This window comes from Manis pentadactyla, chromosome 4, assembly GCF_030020395.1.
Source record: "Manis pentadactyla isolate mManPen7 chromosome 4, mManPen7.hap1, whole genome shotgun sequence".
In the NCBI taxonomy this organism is placed as follows: domain Eukaryota; kingdom Metazoa; phylum Chordata; class Mammalia; order Pholidota; family Manidae; genus Manis; species Manis pentadactyla.
The window spans coordinates 95,481,606-95,498,036 of NC_080022.1; the positions used below are offsets into that span (position 1 = coordinate 95,481,606).

General features: G+C 43.0%; 1 protein-coding gene across 4 annotated transcripts in view; it reads left to right on the forward strand.

Moving 5' to 3' along the window:
- DENND2C (DENN domain containing 2C) overlaps positions 1-16,431 on the forward strand; it is a 97,635-nt gene that overhangs the window by 26,907 nt on the left and 54,297 nt on the right. The gene's annotated exons all lie outside the window — the stretch shown is intronic.

Below are 16,431 nucleotides of genomic sequence, written 5' to 3' on the forward strand. Positions count from 1 at the left end.
TGCTGTTGGTGGGCTATAGGTAGGGATGCCTTTCTGTCTGTCTGTGGGAAATGGTTTATCTCAGTTCATTGTGGCTGGCAGTTTGCCTCAGTTGCCCTTTGTGAGCAGAGCAGTGGCATTTCTGCTGGAATCATTATGGGTGGGACCACCCTTTGCCTCCTCTACAGGAATAGCAGAGCTACTGGGTTAACGGAGTGGGTGGGGGCAGTTACTTAACTCTGGAGCAGGTGTGTGGTGGTAGTAAGTTGGAGGTTCACATTGTGGCAGTGGCTACAGGGCACACTGGTGTGCAGTGGGACTTGGCATGCAGCACCAGGCTGGGCTGCCTACAAGGAGGAAGGAGTGCTTGTAACTGGCTCCTGCAGGCACCTCTCTAATTGGGCTGAGACAAAGTTGAGAAAGCTGTGAAAGCCTTCCCTTGCCTGCCAGACAGAAACCTCTGACACTGCTGGGCCAGGCTGGCCAGGCGAGCAGGTGGGTGCACAGGGAAGCACCTCAGGGCTGAGCCACCAGCAAAGGGGATGGAATGTTTGGGTCTCCCAAAAGTGCCCAACCTGTCGGGCAGAGGGAAGGCTGGAAAGTATCATCCACCTGCCCTTTCTCCTGTAGAGAGAACTCCATCCAACCCTCACCCACCTCTGGCACTCTTCCCACTGCTGGTAAATCTTTCAAACTACAGCCTCTATTTTGGGTCTCAGCACAACCCACGGAGTCTGCCTGTCCCCATAAGCCGCTGGATTCTCAGCCTCCGAGATTACTCCAACTCTTCCCAGTGTCCAGCCCCACTAATCATCAGAATTCAATGAAAAGTGGACTCATGTTTCCAGAGCAGATCTCCAGGGCCAGGTGTGCAGATTTCCTGAGCACCTATCCTCTTCCTACTTCATTCTTCCTCCCACCTGTGGACTGGGATGGGGAAAGAGCTGGGATTAATCATGTCTCTGCCACTTTACCCTTTTCTGTGTGGTCTTCTCTTCTTTACCAGGTATAGTTGGTCTGTTCTGCAGTCTTCAGAGCCTGCTGTGATTTTGATAAGGATTGTGTTGAATCTATAGATCAATTTTGAGAGAATATGATATCTTAACAAAATTGTCTTTTAGTTCATTAATGTGGTATAGCTGTTTTAGTTATTCTTTTTTTCTCAGCAGAATCTTATAGTTTTAAGTGTAAAAGTCTTGTGCCCTTAAGTATTTCATGTTTGTTATGATACTATAAATGCTATTTTATTTCTAATTGTTTATTTCCAATATGTGTAAGTACAATTAATTCTTATGTATTGACCAAATAGGATCCTGAGACCTTGATAAAATTCTCTGATGAATTCTGCTGACTTGTAATTGTAGTTTTTTAGGATTTTCTACATGTACAGTCATGTGGCTTACAAAAAAAAATACCTTTTCAAACTGAATACCTTTTATTTAATTTTTCTTGCTTTATTTCATTGACTATGACTTATCATACAGTGTTGAATAAAAGCAGTGAAGCCGTTTTTCCGATTTTAAGGGAAGGTGTTCAGTCCTTTAACATTTGGTGATATTAGCAGTAGTTTTTTCATGCATGCCCTTTATTAGATTGTAGAAATTCAATTTCTGATTTACTGGAGAGTTTTTTCCTCCAATTATGAATGGGTGTCAATTTTTTTCATGTTTTTTTCTACATCTATTAAGATAATCATATAGTAGTTTTTTGGTATGTGTCATAGATATGATGACTTTCAATGTTAAAGCAACTGCATTCTGTTATGAACTCTACTTAGTCATGGCATAGTAACCTTTTAATATTTATTTAGGATTTTATTTGAAAATATTTTTATAGGACTTACAAATTCATGTTCATGAATTATATTAATCTCTATTTTTCTTCTCTTGTGATGTCTTTGGTTTTCTAACATGGTAATTCTGGTCTTATGAATTAGAAAGTATTTCCTCACCCTTGCTATTACTTCTTTAGGTGTTTAGTAAAATTTTGTGACACTCTTTCTGTTTCTGGATTTTTCTTTATGTGTAGATTTTTTAATAAAAATTTTAATTTAAAGTATATCTTATTGCATCAGTTTTGGTAATTCGTATCTTTCAAGGATTTATCCATTTAATAAGTTGTCTGGCATAAATTTATTCATAATAGTACTTTATATCCTTTAATGTAGGATCTGCAGTGATGCCCTTTTTTTCATTTCTGATATTGCTAATTTGTGCTTTTTCTTTTTTATTTGCTCAGTCCACCTAGAGGCTTGTCAATTTATTGACCTTTTCAAATAACTTGTTTTATTATATGATTTTTCTGTGCTGTTCATATATTGATATTTCAGTAATATTCACTGTTACTTCCTTCTTCCACTTGCTTTGGATTTTGGGTTTATTTACCTTTTTTTTCTTTTAAGGGAAAACCTTAAGTCATTAGGATTTTTTCAGCTGTTAGGTAGAATAATGACCCTCAAATTTCACTACAGGGTTTGGAAGATATAATATTGAAAAGGATGGTATATTTTGTGCAGCATTGGCAATAGGATAATTTAAACAGATGTTAAGCTACAGCATTTAATCTGGAGAGAAATTTAAAATAAATTGAAATTTAATATGGTAAAAAATGTGTTTCAGTTTAAGAGCAGGAAATAGTTTTCTCATTCATTGTTTTTAAACCTTTTTTCTTTTGCAATGTAAGCATATATTTCCAAATATTTTAGTATTTACATATATCTTTTGATTGTTGATTTAAAAAATTCGGTTCCGTTGTGGATCAGAGAACATTTTTAGAATGATTTCAATCTTCTTAAATTTATCGTCTTATTTTATTGGACCAACATATGGTCTATTGGTAAATGTGCCATATACTTGAACAGAACATATATTCTTTTGTTGTGTGGTGTAGTGTTCCAGAATGTCACTTAATCAATTTCATTTGGCAGTGGTATTCAAGTCTTTTATATATTTATTGATTTTTTTGTCAATTTTTCTACAAGTTATTAATGAAGAGTGATCCTCACTAAAATTATGGATTTGTCTGTTTTCTTTTTAGTTTCTACATTTTTTTGCTCTTGCACTTCAAAATTGTTATTAGGTACATAAACATTCAGGATTGTTAGGTCTTCTTGATGAATGACTCTCTTATCTATTTGAAATGTTCCTCATTATCTCTGGAATTTCTTTCCCAGAAGTCTAGTTTGTCTGATGTTAATATAGCCTATCCAGTGTTCTTGCATTGTATTTACTTTGGTATTTATATATCTTTACTTTAACAAATCTATGTCTTTATATTCTAAGTGAACTGTTTATAAAAATGTGGAGTTAGGTCTTGATTTTTTATCAAGTTTGATCATCTTTGCCTTTTATTTAGAGCTGAGCATATTACATGTACTATAATTATTGCTACAGTCAGATTTAAGTGTACCATCTTGCTGTTCATTTCTGTTTCTCCCATGTGGGTTTTTCGGTTCTTGTTCTTCTGGTTCTTCCTCTTTTCCCCTCCTTCTTTTTCTGCCCTGAGTGTTTTTTAGAATTCCATTTAATCTTTTCTATTAACTTCTTGCCTATTTCTTTTTTTCTTTTAATTGTATTTTAGAGTTTGCAACATACAACTTTAATCTATCTCCTTCAAATAATGTATCACTTCATATATAAAGTAAGAAACTTCGAGTACTGTATTTCCATTTTTCTTGCCCTCCTTTGTGCTCATCTTACATTTTACTTCTACATTGTTATAAATTCCACAGTACATTATTATGTTTACTTTAAACAATCATCTTTTAAAGAGATTATTAATAAAAAAAATGTCTTTTTGGTTTCCCATGTGTACCATTTTTGGTTCTCTTCATTCCTTTGTTTATATCCAGATTTCCATCTAGTATCATTTTTCTTCAAATTGAATAACTTTCTTTAATATTTCTTATAGTGAAGCAGAGCCAGCTTCATGGGCATACAATCAATGTGGTTGCACAGTGTCCTGCACTTAGAAGGACCCTCTGGAATATTATGCTCTTCAGTAGCGAACTTGGAATTGTGATAATTTTATCTTTGACTTTGTGTTTTGTAAGTGAAGTCTGATTGGGCAATGTAGTGTGCACCAGGGACTTAGAGTCTGAATTCACTCAGGGTCCAGCCTACCACCACCTCCCTACAATGGGTTCTCAACTGCCCTCTCTCCAGCTCCTGGCACACCTAGCTCTGCCTGGTTTCTCCTTCCCCACCTATACCCTCTGACCACCACCACCCTCTGCTCCCAGCAGAAGCCTGGGTATGTAAGGGTTGAGGTTGGGCATGTACACCCCATGGTGTCTTGAGGCAGGCATGATGATGACTACCCTGCCCACAATGTAGCACTGTGGTGAATCTCCTGAGCAGCCAGGTGGAGGCTTTGGTTTTGTTGGGGCAAGCCCATTGTCCACCCTGATCCATACATCAAGTGTTTTGGGCAGAGATTTAAAGATCCTTGGGGGTTACCTATCTGTCATGAGTTGGGGAGACAGGTCTGTGTGATGAGGAGATACCTGGATGTACTTCCTCAGACCATACCTCAGCCAGAGCATGGCACGTTGGTGGCTGGCAGGAGAGGGGATTCCAGCAGCCGTTAAGCCCAAGTGAGCATGTGCATGCCCCACATGAGAGGACTCGGCTCCCACATTCCTGTGAGAATCCGCATGCTCCCAATAAGTATCCCAAGGGCCAGTGAACATTCTCTTGGCTGGTTCCATGCCTAAGGGAACCCTCTTTTCCTCCCTCCAACCTTCCTGAATCTGGCTGTGTTTGTTTCTTCTGGCCAGCTTCAAGGTACCCTTCAGGACAAGCCACAAAATAAGAATTACTTTCTTTCAATGATTCTGTGCACAAATTAAATGCTCCAATATTTGTATTTAAGATACATTGCACAATGTATAGATAAGTGGTAAAACTCATGCTAAAAGTTAAAATTTTTTAATTTTTTTACTTAACACATTAAATAATAAGTAAAAAAAACACCGTGACTAGTTGAAAGAGAGACTGCAGAAGAAAGAAAAAAGCTTCATGCATACCTTAATTTAAAGCACTTTTCCTGTATCTTGAATAAAAAAATGTGGGGCCCCACATTTTCAAATTGCACTCTGTGACCCACAAGTTACACCACTGGCCCTGAGTACAGGTTTGCTGTTGACAAATTCTCACAGCTTTTGTTTAACTGAAAATGTCTAATTCACCTTCATTTTGGAGACTGTGTCTAGAATTCTAGATTAACAGTTTTTTTTCCCCCAGCACTTAAAATATATTCCATTGTTTTCAGGCTTACTTTATTTCCCTTATATGTAATTTGCCCCACTCTGGCCACCTAAGAATTTTCTCTAAATCAGTGAATTTCAGCAACTTGATTATGTTTTGTCTTAATAAGACTTTCTTAGTGTTTACCTTGTGTGGCATTTATTGAGTCTTTTGGATCTACAGGTTTAGAGTTTTCATCAAATTTAGAAAAATTTCAACTCTCCTTTCTTGAAATAGTCTCTGCCTCCTCACCCCTTTTCACTTCTGGGATTCCCATTAGTAACAATTTGGGTTTACTTCCCAAAGTAAACCTCTTGATATTGTCCCACTGAGGTTCTGTTTTTTGTTTTCTTCTCATTTCAGCATTAGCCTTTTCTTCTCTCTGTGCTTCAGTTTTTGTTTTTTGACAGTTTCTATTGCTTCTTATTCAACTTCATTGATCCCTTCTTCTGCAGTATCTAAAATCTGCTGTTTAACCCATCCAGGGAATTTTTCATTTCACATAGGGTATTTTTAAGCTCCAGAAGTTCCATTTGTTTTCTTTTTCATATCTTCCACTTCTCATTATGTTCAGATTTTCTTTTAAGTGTATGTTTAATTTTTGAAGTATCTGACTTGAAGTCCTTGTCTGCCAGCTCCATCAGATCTGTAATTTTTGGTCCTTTTTCTGCTGACTGATTTTCCTCCTGATTATGGGTCTCATTTTTAGGTTTCTTTGCATGTTTAGTAATTTTAATTGGATGCTGGGCATTGTAAATGTTAATTGCTGAGTGTTTGAATTTTGTTTTCTTCATGTAAAAATTACTGAGTTTTGTTTTCATAGGTACTTATGAAATCAATTTGATCCTTTTGAAGCTTTTTTAAAGCTTTGTTAAAATTGCTCTAAAATAGCCTTCTGTAGGGGTATTTTAGTCCTGCTGGTAAGCCATGATCTCCTAATGTCACTACTGAACTACCTGAGGGACCAACAAGGCTGTTCCTCTGTAGATCATTGGAAGTTGAACATCTCCCATCCTTTGTGAACTCTGGGTATTAATCAGCTTACAGGTCCCCAGTAGTTGTTCTTTCCTCAGAAATTTGTTGTCCAGTCTTGTGCATTGTTACCCTATGCGTTAGTAGCTTAGTATTCAACCCAAGATTCAGTGGGATCCTATACTGATTTCTGGAGCTTTTTCTCTGTGTTGTTCCTCCTGTCTGATACTCTGCCCTGCAAATTCCATCTGTCTCAGCCCCTCCAAACTCTGATCTCTTAATCCTTAACTCAGCAAGGTTACCATGCTCTCTGCTAATTTCGGGAAAGACCCTCCAGAGTGGAAGCTGGGCCATCAGTGCCTGCCTCACTTGTTTTCCTTCTTTCAGAGATCACATTCCTCTGCTGTCTGTTATCCAGTATCTGAAAGCATTTTTAAAATTAGACTATCATTGATATACAATCTTATGATGGTTTCTTATGATTACAAGTATATCAAGTATATCAAGTATCATTGATATACAATCTTATGATAAACAACACAGCGATTTCAACATTCACCCATGTTATCAAGGCCTCATCCCCTCCGTTGCGGTCACTGTCTATCAACGGAGTAAGATGCTCTTCTCCGTGCTGTACTGCCCTCCCTGTGACCTACCTGTATTGTGATTGAAAGCATTTATTTTCTATATAAGTTGAGTATTATAGTTATTTATGTTGGGAAGTCACGTCTAGTCCAGTTAACTCCATCATGGCCAGAATTAGGGAGTCTTCCTTGTCCCTTTCATCAGTTTTCTTTCTAATTGAGGTAAGATTTGAATAACAAAAAGTTAACCATTTTAAAGTGTGCCTTTCATCAGTTTTTAAATCAACTTTTAGAATGTTCCAAACCCTTCCTGTTTTGCAAGGTACAGCAGCAATTCACCGGAGAATTCCGCTTTATTGGGGAAAGGTGCTGGGTTATATAGGAAGGGGCATGGGGTGATTGTGGTGTTACTTCTACGGGGCTGGTAGCTATTGGCTAGGTGCTGGGAGTGGGAGTGGGGAGAGGGGTGATTGGGCTTCAGGTGGCGCCGTCGGGAACTGAGGACCCGGAAGAGAAGCCGGAAGTTCGCCATCTTACTGGTGGGGGCCCTTCATTCCCCCCTTTCTCCTCTATGGGGTTGTGGACGTTGCTTTCTTTCTGACTACTTCCTGCTGAACGGGGGCGGAGAAGGGAGTGAGGGCTTGAGGATTGGGGGGAAAGGGTTGATAGGACTCCCCACAGTAAGGACGAGTAGATGTGGACTTCTTCAGGTTGGAAATCAATGAAGGTTCCCTGTAACCATAGGTCGAGGACTTGTTGATTCTAATGGTGCCAAGAGGATATGGGTGCCAGAAGCCAGGCGTCTGCGGCCATTGTTTCCAGGAACAGTTTCCAGCGGAGAGAGGGGTCCATCTCAGCATGTGGTGAGGAGGTTACGTGAGGGTGAGGGATCATCTGTGGCCAGAAGCTGATAGTTCCTGAGTAAAAGCTGGTTGAAAGTTTGACTAGAGATTTTTCTGACTTGGGATTTGATGAACTTTATTATACAGGGTAAGAAGAGACAGGCGAGAAGAATGATTATTATGGGGCCTGCAGTGGGCCAGAGCCAGGTAAGGAGGGGGTTTGTTAGTATTGAAGAGAATGGGTTGGAATTGGAAGCAGAGTGGAGGCTGGAGGCAAGGTCGGTGAGTTTGGTAATGTCAGTTTCCACAATGCCGGATTCATTGATGTAATAGCAGCACTCCTCTCGAAGGAAGACGCAGGTGCCGCCCTTTTTGGCTGTAAGCAGATCTAAGGCCCGCCGGTTTTGAAGGGTGACCTTAGCTAGCGAAGTGACCTGTCTTTGGAGAGAGGCCAGGGAATCAGCAGTGGATGTCAGGGCTCCCTCAAGTTTGGCGTTGAGATCTTTAATTGCCCATAGAGAGTGACCCACGGCTCTTCTGGAAAACCCTGCCCCAATGGCTGAGGTGGTCAAAGAGATACCAACCATGATGGGAAGGAAAGCAGCCCTTTTTGTGCAAGAGGGCAAGGGAGGTTGGAGCTCAAGGAATTCTGCCATGCTGTAAAGTGTAAGCTGTGGGATTAGGGTGACGAGAATGCAGGGTATATCAGAGTTGGGAGGCAGTGAGTTGAAAAGACTGCCATTACACCAAAAGAAGTGTCCCGGTTGAGTAAGAGTCTTAGAGCCAGAAGTAGGGGTGTAGATAGAGAGGCAGTGAAGTGCGCTGGAGGGGGGTGGAGCTGGGCCTACACAGTGGTGGATGGTGAGATTATCTGCATATTCTGGTTCTTATAGGGGTATGTCTGCCAGGGGGCAGAGGGGTTGTCCTTCTGCATGGAAGGAGTAGTTGGAAATATTAAGGGGCACGGCGGCCAGCAATGGGCGCTGTAGTGATGCGCACAAGAAACAATTGGCGGTGTTGAGGGTGTGGTTGAGAAAGATGGTGGTGTCTTGAATAAGCTGTAACCAAGAGGAGGAGGAATAAGAAGATGAAGAAGTGTCATCAAGAGTTTGTATAATGACTTTTTCGGAATCTCCGATATCTGATGCAAATTGAGAGATCTGGGAGTGAGAGGGAACATACTCTCGAGAGAGATGAAGGGTACCGTGGGGGGTCGAGGACTCCCCATAGTAAACTGAGGCTGTGACCCCGGCGGCCCATCGAGAGTCCCAGGGATCTGGGATTGATAAGGAGAATGAGCCGTTGGGGTATTTCATGAAATGGTTGGAGGAGTAATACTGTGGGTACCGGGAGTTACCCATGTAGTGAATAGCACAAGACCAGTAGGGACGTCCCCCGTAGGTGTCTTGCCATCACCTGTAATAGGCTTGTCTTTGGTCATAGAGGAAGCAGAGGTAGGGAGAATAAAGGTAGCTGCTAGTGAACACTTTGGTGGAGGGAGGAAAGTGGAGGTATAAAGGCTCAGAGTAGCCTTTCAGAGGGCAGTCTGATGTGGCAGTGAGGGCAGTAACTTTTGTTTGATGCTGTGTGTAAGTCTGTCTTACTTTGAATCACCATACAAAGGAGGCTGGGGTGGCGGGGAAGACAATAGGAATGAGGAGAAAAAGCAAGAGAGCAGTAAAGGAGGAAAAAGTCATGATTCGGGTATGGATGGCAAAGGGGGTGAACGGGATTTTGGAGGAAAGAGGACAGTAAGGTCAGGAGTCTGGAGGGAGGGAGAGTCTGTAAACTTTTGTAGGTTAAGAGATCTTTTAGGTGATGTGGGGACAGAATGGTAAGGGGCACCCTGAATGTCAGTTTATGAGCTTCTTTCTGCAAGAGCTGTCCAGCGGCTAATGCCCGTAGGCAGGGGGCTCATCCCCGAACTGTGGGGTCTAATTGCTTGGAAAGATAAGCTACTGGGGCAAAGGATGGGCTATAATATTGGCCTAGGACTCCTAGAGCTTGACTGGACCTCTCATGAATGTATAATGAGAAGGGCTTCGACAGATCAGGAAGATGGAGAGCTGGGGCTTCCACAAGGGCTCGACGGAGCTTAATGAAGGAGTGTTGGGGTGAGAAGGATAATGGTTATTCAGGGGGGCCCTTGCTGAGGTCGTATAGGGGTCTTGCCAACAGGGAGAAGTTAGGGATCTACGCTGTAAAATACTTAGCCAGGCCTAGGAAGGAAAGAATTTCTGTCTTGGTTTTGGGAATGGGCAGGTCAGAGAGGAGTCTTCTTCTGTCTAAGGTAATGGACTTTCTTTGTTGAGACAGAAGAAATCGGAGGTAAGTGACAGAAGGGGAAGAGATTTGAGCTTTGACAGGGGATACTCGGTAACCTCTGGAAGCTAGAAGGTTAAGTAGGGAGGCAGTGTCAAGTTGAGACTGTTCCCACGAGGGACTGCAGAGTAGAACATCGTCCACATATTGTAATAAGGTGGACTCGGAAGCTTTGTGGCAAAACTGTCTAAGTGAGTTGTTCAGAATGTCTTGTGTATGGGTCTGTCCAGGTGAAGGCGAAAAAATCTTGGGAGGAGGGGTCTTGGGAAGCCAAGGCAGGGCAGCGATAAAAGGGTGTATGGATTTGGGACTAAGGGATGGATAGGGACAATGGCCATGTTGATGAGGCGAAGGTCTTGGACAAGGCGGAAAGATCTGTTGGTTTTTTTAACAGCTAATATGGGGGTATTAAACGGGGAGTGAGTGGGTCTGAGGTAATTTTTGTTTAAAAGATCTTGAATGATGGGTTGGAGGCCTATGAGGACTGAAGTGGTTGGGGCGTATTGGGCCTGACAGATATACTGAGAGGGGTCACGTAATTTGATAGAGGCAGGAAAACATAGAGCCACGGAGGGGCTTGTAATGTCCCAAACTCTGGGGTTTACAGGGTGTATGAGGGTGGAACTGGAGCTTTCATTGGGTAAAGGGGGGTCGTCGGCTATGAGGGCCATTAGAAAGGGAGTACTGGGGTCTGTGGGAGTGGATATAGTTATGGAAACATGAAGGAGAGAAAGGATGTCCCGTCTTAGGGGATGGGACACTGGGGCATAACCAGGAAGGAGTGGGAGAAAGGTATGAGATTGTCTTGGATTGTGCATAAAAGGGGGGGGGTTTTAATGGGAAAATCTGTTTACCTCCTACCCTGACTATAGGAGTAATGGCAGGCGTGGTAGGGCCCCGGTATTCCTGCAAGACTGAGAAGGTGGCTCCTGTATCTAGGAGGAAGGAGATGGGGCGACCGTCTACTATTAAAGTAACCCTGGGCTCCTGTTTGGTGATGGAAATGGTCGGGCGAGAAGCTCCCAGGCCCCATCAATCTTCTTCTGCCAGCCCCACTACGGCGGGCTTAGGATGGGGGTTGTTCGTCCAGCCTCCCCTTCGGGTGGCTGGGAAGGCAAACCCCCAGTGGCCCTTTTTGTGGCATCTGGGGCATGGGGTGGTAGTAGATCTGGGGGAGGGGCATGCCCTTGACCAATGTCCTTCTTGTCCGCACTTGAAACAAGCTCCTGTGGGGGGCTTGTTTGTAGAAGAGTGCCCAGGTTGTGGTTTTATCATCTGGGCCAACATTTGGAAATTGGCCTGATCAGCCTTTTCTTTACGTCGTTCTTTCTCCTCCACCTGGTTATGGAAGACTTTAAAGGCTACTGTTAGGATCTCAGTCTGTGGGGTAGCGGGACCCTGTTCTAACTTTTTGAGTTTAGCTTTAATGTCGGGGTAGCTTTGAGCTAGGAAGTATGTCATAAGGACATGTCTCCCGTCAGGTGTTTCTGGGTCCAGGCTGGTGTACTGTAATAGGGCTTGAGTGAGTCTAAGAACTCGGAGGGAGCTTTTGAAAATTGATTATTTACAAGCTGCTTTTTTCAGACCGGCTATTAAGCAGCAGGTGAAGATATCTCGAGAGCGGAGACTCACAGTGGTGTTATAATCTCAGTGTGGGTCTTGTTCGGGGACAGCAGTGGGGCCAGGGGGATAGGTAGGGTCAGTCCTGTGGGTTTCGGTGGTGGCGTGCGTTTGGGCAAAGTCCCAAACTCGTCTATGCTCTTCAGGAGGGAGGGTATTGGCTAGGAGCATGAAAATGTCATGATGTGTGAGGCTGTATGACTGGAGGGTCTATTGAAACTCCCTGATGTATGTTGTGGGATCAGTGGAAGAGGAACTTAGGCGTTTCTCCAGTTGGGCTAAATCTCCTAAGGAGAAAGGGACGTGAACGCGCACAATGCCTTCAGATCCTGCTACCTCCTGGAGGGGGGCGATAATTTTGGGAGGCCCTCGGGACTGAGTCTGAGGAGGACTGAAGGGTTCTGGCTCAGTCTGTGGGGGAGAAACAGGTGATGGGGGCAAAGACGGAGGAGGCTCTTAGAACTTAGTTAGAGGGGGGCTGAAAGGCTCAGGCTTGATCTGCAGGGGGGTGAGGTGGGGGAGGAGATGGTGGTGGAGGAAGGGGGAGGGGTTGTTGTAGGAGAGGAGGGGAAAGTGAGTGAACGGGAGGCTTTTGCGGGGGAGACGGCTTGCAGGCTAGGAGAACTTGGGGTGAGGCGGGGGAGGAGGAGGCAGCGGCAGCGAGGGAGTCGGGGGAAGGGAGTGAAAGGGAGGCTTTTGCGGGGGAGAAGGCTTGCAGGCTAGGAGAACTTGGGGGTGGGCGGGGGGAGGAGGTGGAAAGCTTCGGTATAGGGAATCTCCTTCCAGTTTTTCAGGCGCTGGCAGTAGTTAAAGAGATCGTGAGTGATGTTAGGGTCAAGAGTTCCCCCTGCAGGCCACTGGTTGTTATTGTTTAGGGGCTATGTCGGCCAATTTTGGGAGCAGTATTTGTGGAGAAGTTTTTGGTTTTATATCAGGCGTCAGGGAGAGGGTGGCTAGATACTTGAGCAGGCATTCAAGAGGTGAACTTTCAGGGAGGGATGAGGAGGCTCCCATGGCTAAAGGACAGAGAAGGAGACAAACAGGGGAAGACGAATGGAGATCCTCGGACTGGGAACAGACCGCAAGGAAACAAAGGGCGTCCCCGATGATCCTTGGTGGTCTGCAGAAACTCGTATATTAGTCGGTTTTTTAGGAAGTGTGGGTCGTCACCCAGACTTCTCTAAGAAGGCAGAGTGCCGGAGTCCGAGGTACCTAGTACTAGGAATTTTCGGCGGACAGAATGGATTTTGGCAGGCAGAACAGGAGGAAGGGGAAAAAGGGAGCGTTCTCATCCACAAAGGAGTCACCTCGTTTATGGCTGTTGGAGGAGGGGCCTGAGGGTCTGCAGCAGCCGTGAAGGCTGGAGGCGGCAATTTATGGCTGTTGGAGGGGGGCCTGAGGGTCTGCTGCAGCCGTGAAGGCCGGAGGTGGCAATTTATGGCTGTTGGAGGGGGGGCCTGAGGGTCTGCAGCAGCTGCGAAGGCCGGAGGTGGCAATTTATGGCTGTTGGAGGGGGGCCTGAGGGTCTGCTGCAGCCGTGAAGGCCTGAGGTGGGGAGAATTCCCTCCTTATCCCCGAGCATCAGGGCCTTGCCGGACGATCACGGTCAATGGCACTGCGATAGCTCGGGGAAGAGTGGCCCACTCCGGGGGAAAACTTACCTAAAGGCCAGAGAGGAGTGGTGAGTGTGAGGAGCCAGCGCCGGAAAAAAGAGGACGAGGGCAAGCTGCTGCTGGTGTCGGGGGAAGACGGGGCCCAGTTGGGGTGTCCCGTCTCCCGGGTTTCGGCACCATTGAAAGGAAGGGAGCGACACACAGCAGCAATTCACCGGAGAATTCCGCTTTATTGGGGAAAGGTGCTGGGTTATATAGGAAGGGGCATGGGGTGATTGTGGTGTTACTTCTACGGGGCTGGTGGCTATTGGCTAGGTGCTGGGAGTGGGAGGGGGGAGAGAGGTGATTGGGCTTCAGGTGGCGCCGTCGGGAACTGAGGACCCGGAAGAGAAGCCGGAAGTTCACCATCTTACTGGTGGGGGCCCTTCAATTTTCTATATAAGTTGAGTATTATAGTTATTTATGTTGGGAAGTCACGTCTAGTCCAGTTAACTCCATCATGGCCAGAACTAGGGAGTCTTCCTTGTCCCTTTCATCAGTTTTCTTTCTAATTGAGGTAAGATTTGCATAACAAAAAGTTAACCATTTTAAAGTGTGCCTTTCATCAGTTTTTAAATCAACTTTTAGAATGTTCCAAACCCTTCCTGTTTTGCAAGGTACTTATATTTAATCAATTGAAATATTTTAAAGGATTTGGAGTAAGAAACTTTACCCATGTAATACTTGAGTTAAGTAAAATAACAGCATCAATATTCTCTTTCCCAAACAGAATTTCACTTACCTGAATGGGTTCAAATTGGTTTCTTTTAATATGTTAAAACACAGAATCCTGTATATGATAGGGTTTTTTTTTTATAAATTACACAGTCATGCTTGATTTTTCATATTTCTACTTCTTTTGCTCACTGAATGACTTGTTTATTCTGTTGAGATTTGCCCATTGTGATTATTGTGTGCCCTACCTTCTCTTTTTTATGAGTCCTGCTTGATTTAATAGTCTTTAATAGTTGAAGTCTTTGACTCATTTTGTGGTATTAAGAGAAGAAACAAACAGTTTTAAAAATTGTTGGAGCTGTTGTATATCTCAGCCTGTGTTTCTGTTGGAATGTTCAAGCAAGCTTGAGAATGCAGTCTCTAGGGACAATATGTGAAAAGGTTGGTTTTCAGGAGTTTTCAAAAGATGAAGCTTGGGAGACAGCTAGGACTTGAAAGCTGGGTCAACGCACAGTATTTAGAATGTCCACTGACAAGTGGAGGTCAAGGCAAGAAACTGGAGAGGTGAACATGAAATATAACCCATCTTGCAGGCCAGGAGAACCATGGTGTAAGAGATGCTGGGGGGGGCAAGGTAGCTTTCAGGACAGTCAGACCTGAGATGCCTGTAAGAAAAAAAGTGAGGCAGCTCTTGGTGAATGAGTCTTATTTTTTGGATGGAACAAAAATCACAGCTTGTATGTATGAATAGGCAAGCCACATTATAAAGGGTTTAAGTCAATTTGACAAAAATTGAAACTGAGAAGTCAGATATAAAGACAGTTTATACTATCAGTACAGGCATTAATCTAGTTAAAATATATTAAAACTCTTTTGGTTTTGAAATAGTTTGTCCATTTTTGAAAGCTGCAATGTATTAATACATACATTTGGGAAAAGTAGCGTTTCTCTTTATACTTACCTATGTTAGGAGTGTCTTATGTTGCTATGGTACTCTCTTGCCACTGAAACACTATCAGCATACATCATTTATATTTGTGTGTGAATTCCATAGATTAAGCCATTTGTTGCCAGTAATTTTCAAGTTCAAAGTTTTTTCCAAGCAATTTTCATCCTTTTCTTCTCAGTTTGACCCATTCATACGTAAAACACATTTACAAGGGAAGAGTAAAGAAAGAGTTAACAAGGACTTCCATAAATCTCTACCAGGTCCTAGGAGAGAGAAAAATACTCCTATCTTGTTTCCAGTGAAGAAAACCTGAGTGTCAAGGATACCCTAAAATCCTTAGGAATCCTCTGTAAACATCAGAACTAAGAAAAAGATTTTCAGCATTCTAATAATGAGCTGTAACTGAATGGGTCTTCAGGTTCTATTCATTAGTTTTTTTTCAAGAGTTCTGGCCTGGCCTGCCCCCCAGTAGGAGGGGAACTCAGAGTGCTGACCTGGAGCAGTGGTGGCACTGACAAAATAAAAAAAGAGTTCTGCACATCAGCTTTGGTATTTTGAGTTTTTTTTTTTTATGGACATACTATCGTTCATTAATTTGATATTTTTTGTGATGTCTGGGCTTATGTTATTTGTTATTCTCATGCATAGGTTTTATACTTCATGTCTTTTTTTTTTTGGTATCAATCTACAATTACATGAGCGACATTATGGTTACTAGACTCCCCCCATCACCGAGTCCCCCCCATATCCCATTACAGTCACTGTCCATCAGCGTAGTAAGATGCTGTAGAATCACTACTAGTCTTCTCTGTGTTGTACAGCCCTCTCCATTTTGAGGTTTTTATTTTGTTAGTTTTTTTTTTTTCCATCCATGTGAGTTTAATTTCTTACGGTTTTTTAGAATAGCTTTTCTTTGCATCAGACTCTCATCAAAGTTTATCCGCTGGCAAAGCTGGTTTTCCTATAAACTTGTAGGAATGATTTAAATAAAAGTTGATGGAAATGCCTAGAATAAACTCTGTGTGTGTGTGTGTGTGTGTGTGTGTGTGTGTGTGTGTGTGTAGTATATGTTTCAGTTTTGGTCAGCTATACTGACAGAGCTAGGCCAAGATATTTTCCTGCTTGTTAATCAAGGCCACACAGACAAAGCTTGAGGAAGGATGACCCCTGCCTCAGGAAGTATTGAATCAGTTGCTATTTATAAGCAGTATACAGTAGAACTTGGGATTGGGTCTTTACTCAGTTGATAGGAAAAGTTCTCTGCCAAATTTTACATTTGAGGAAACAGTTTATGGACCTAAATGACTGAACCCTCTATATAAAAGGAAGGAATGTGATGGTGACTGTAAGTATTTTCGCTGATTTGGGTCAAGGGTGTGGTGGCAGAGATGTGGGAAATTCAGTCAATGACAAAATAGGTTATTACATTTTAAAGCTACTGATAGTTAATGGCACTTTGGACTGTCTTTAGCACTGTGTTCATGGAATCCACTCTGTATATGCTACTAAGAGTAAAGGTGAGATAAGGGAATATGGTGGGCTAATATTATCTCTCAACATGGGACAGGAGGAGGAAATTAGCAAAGGTGT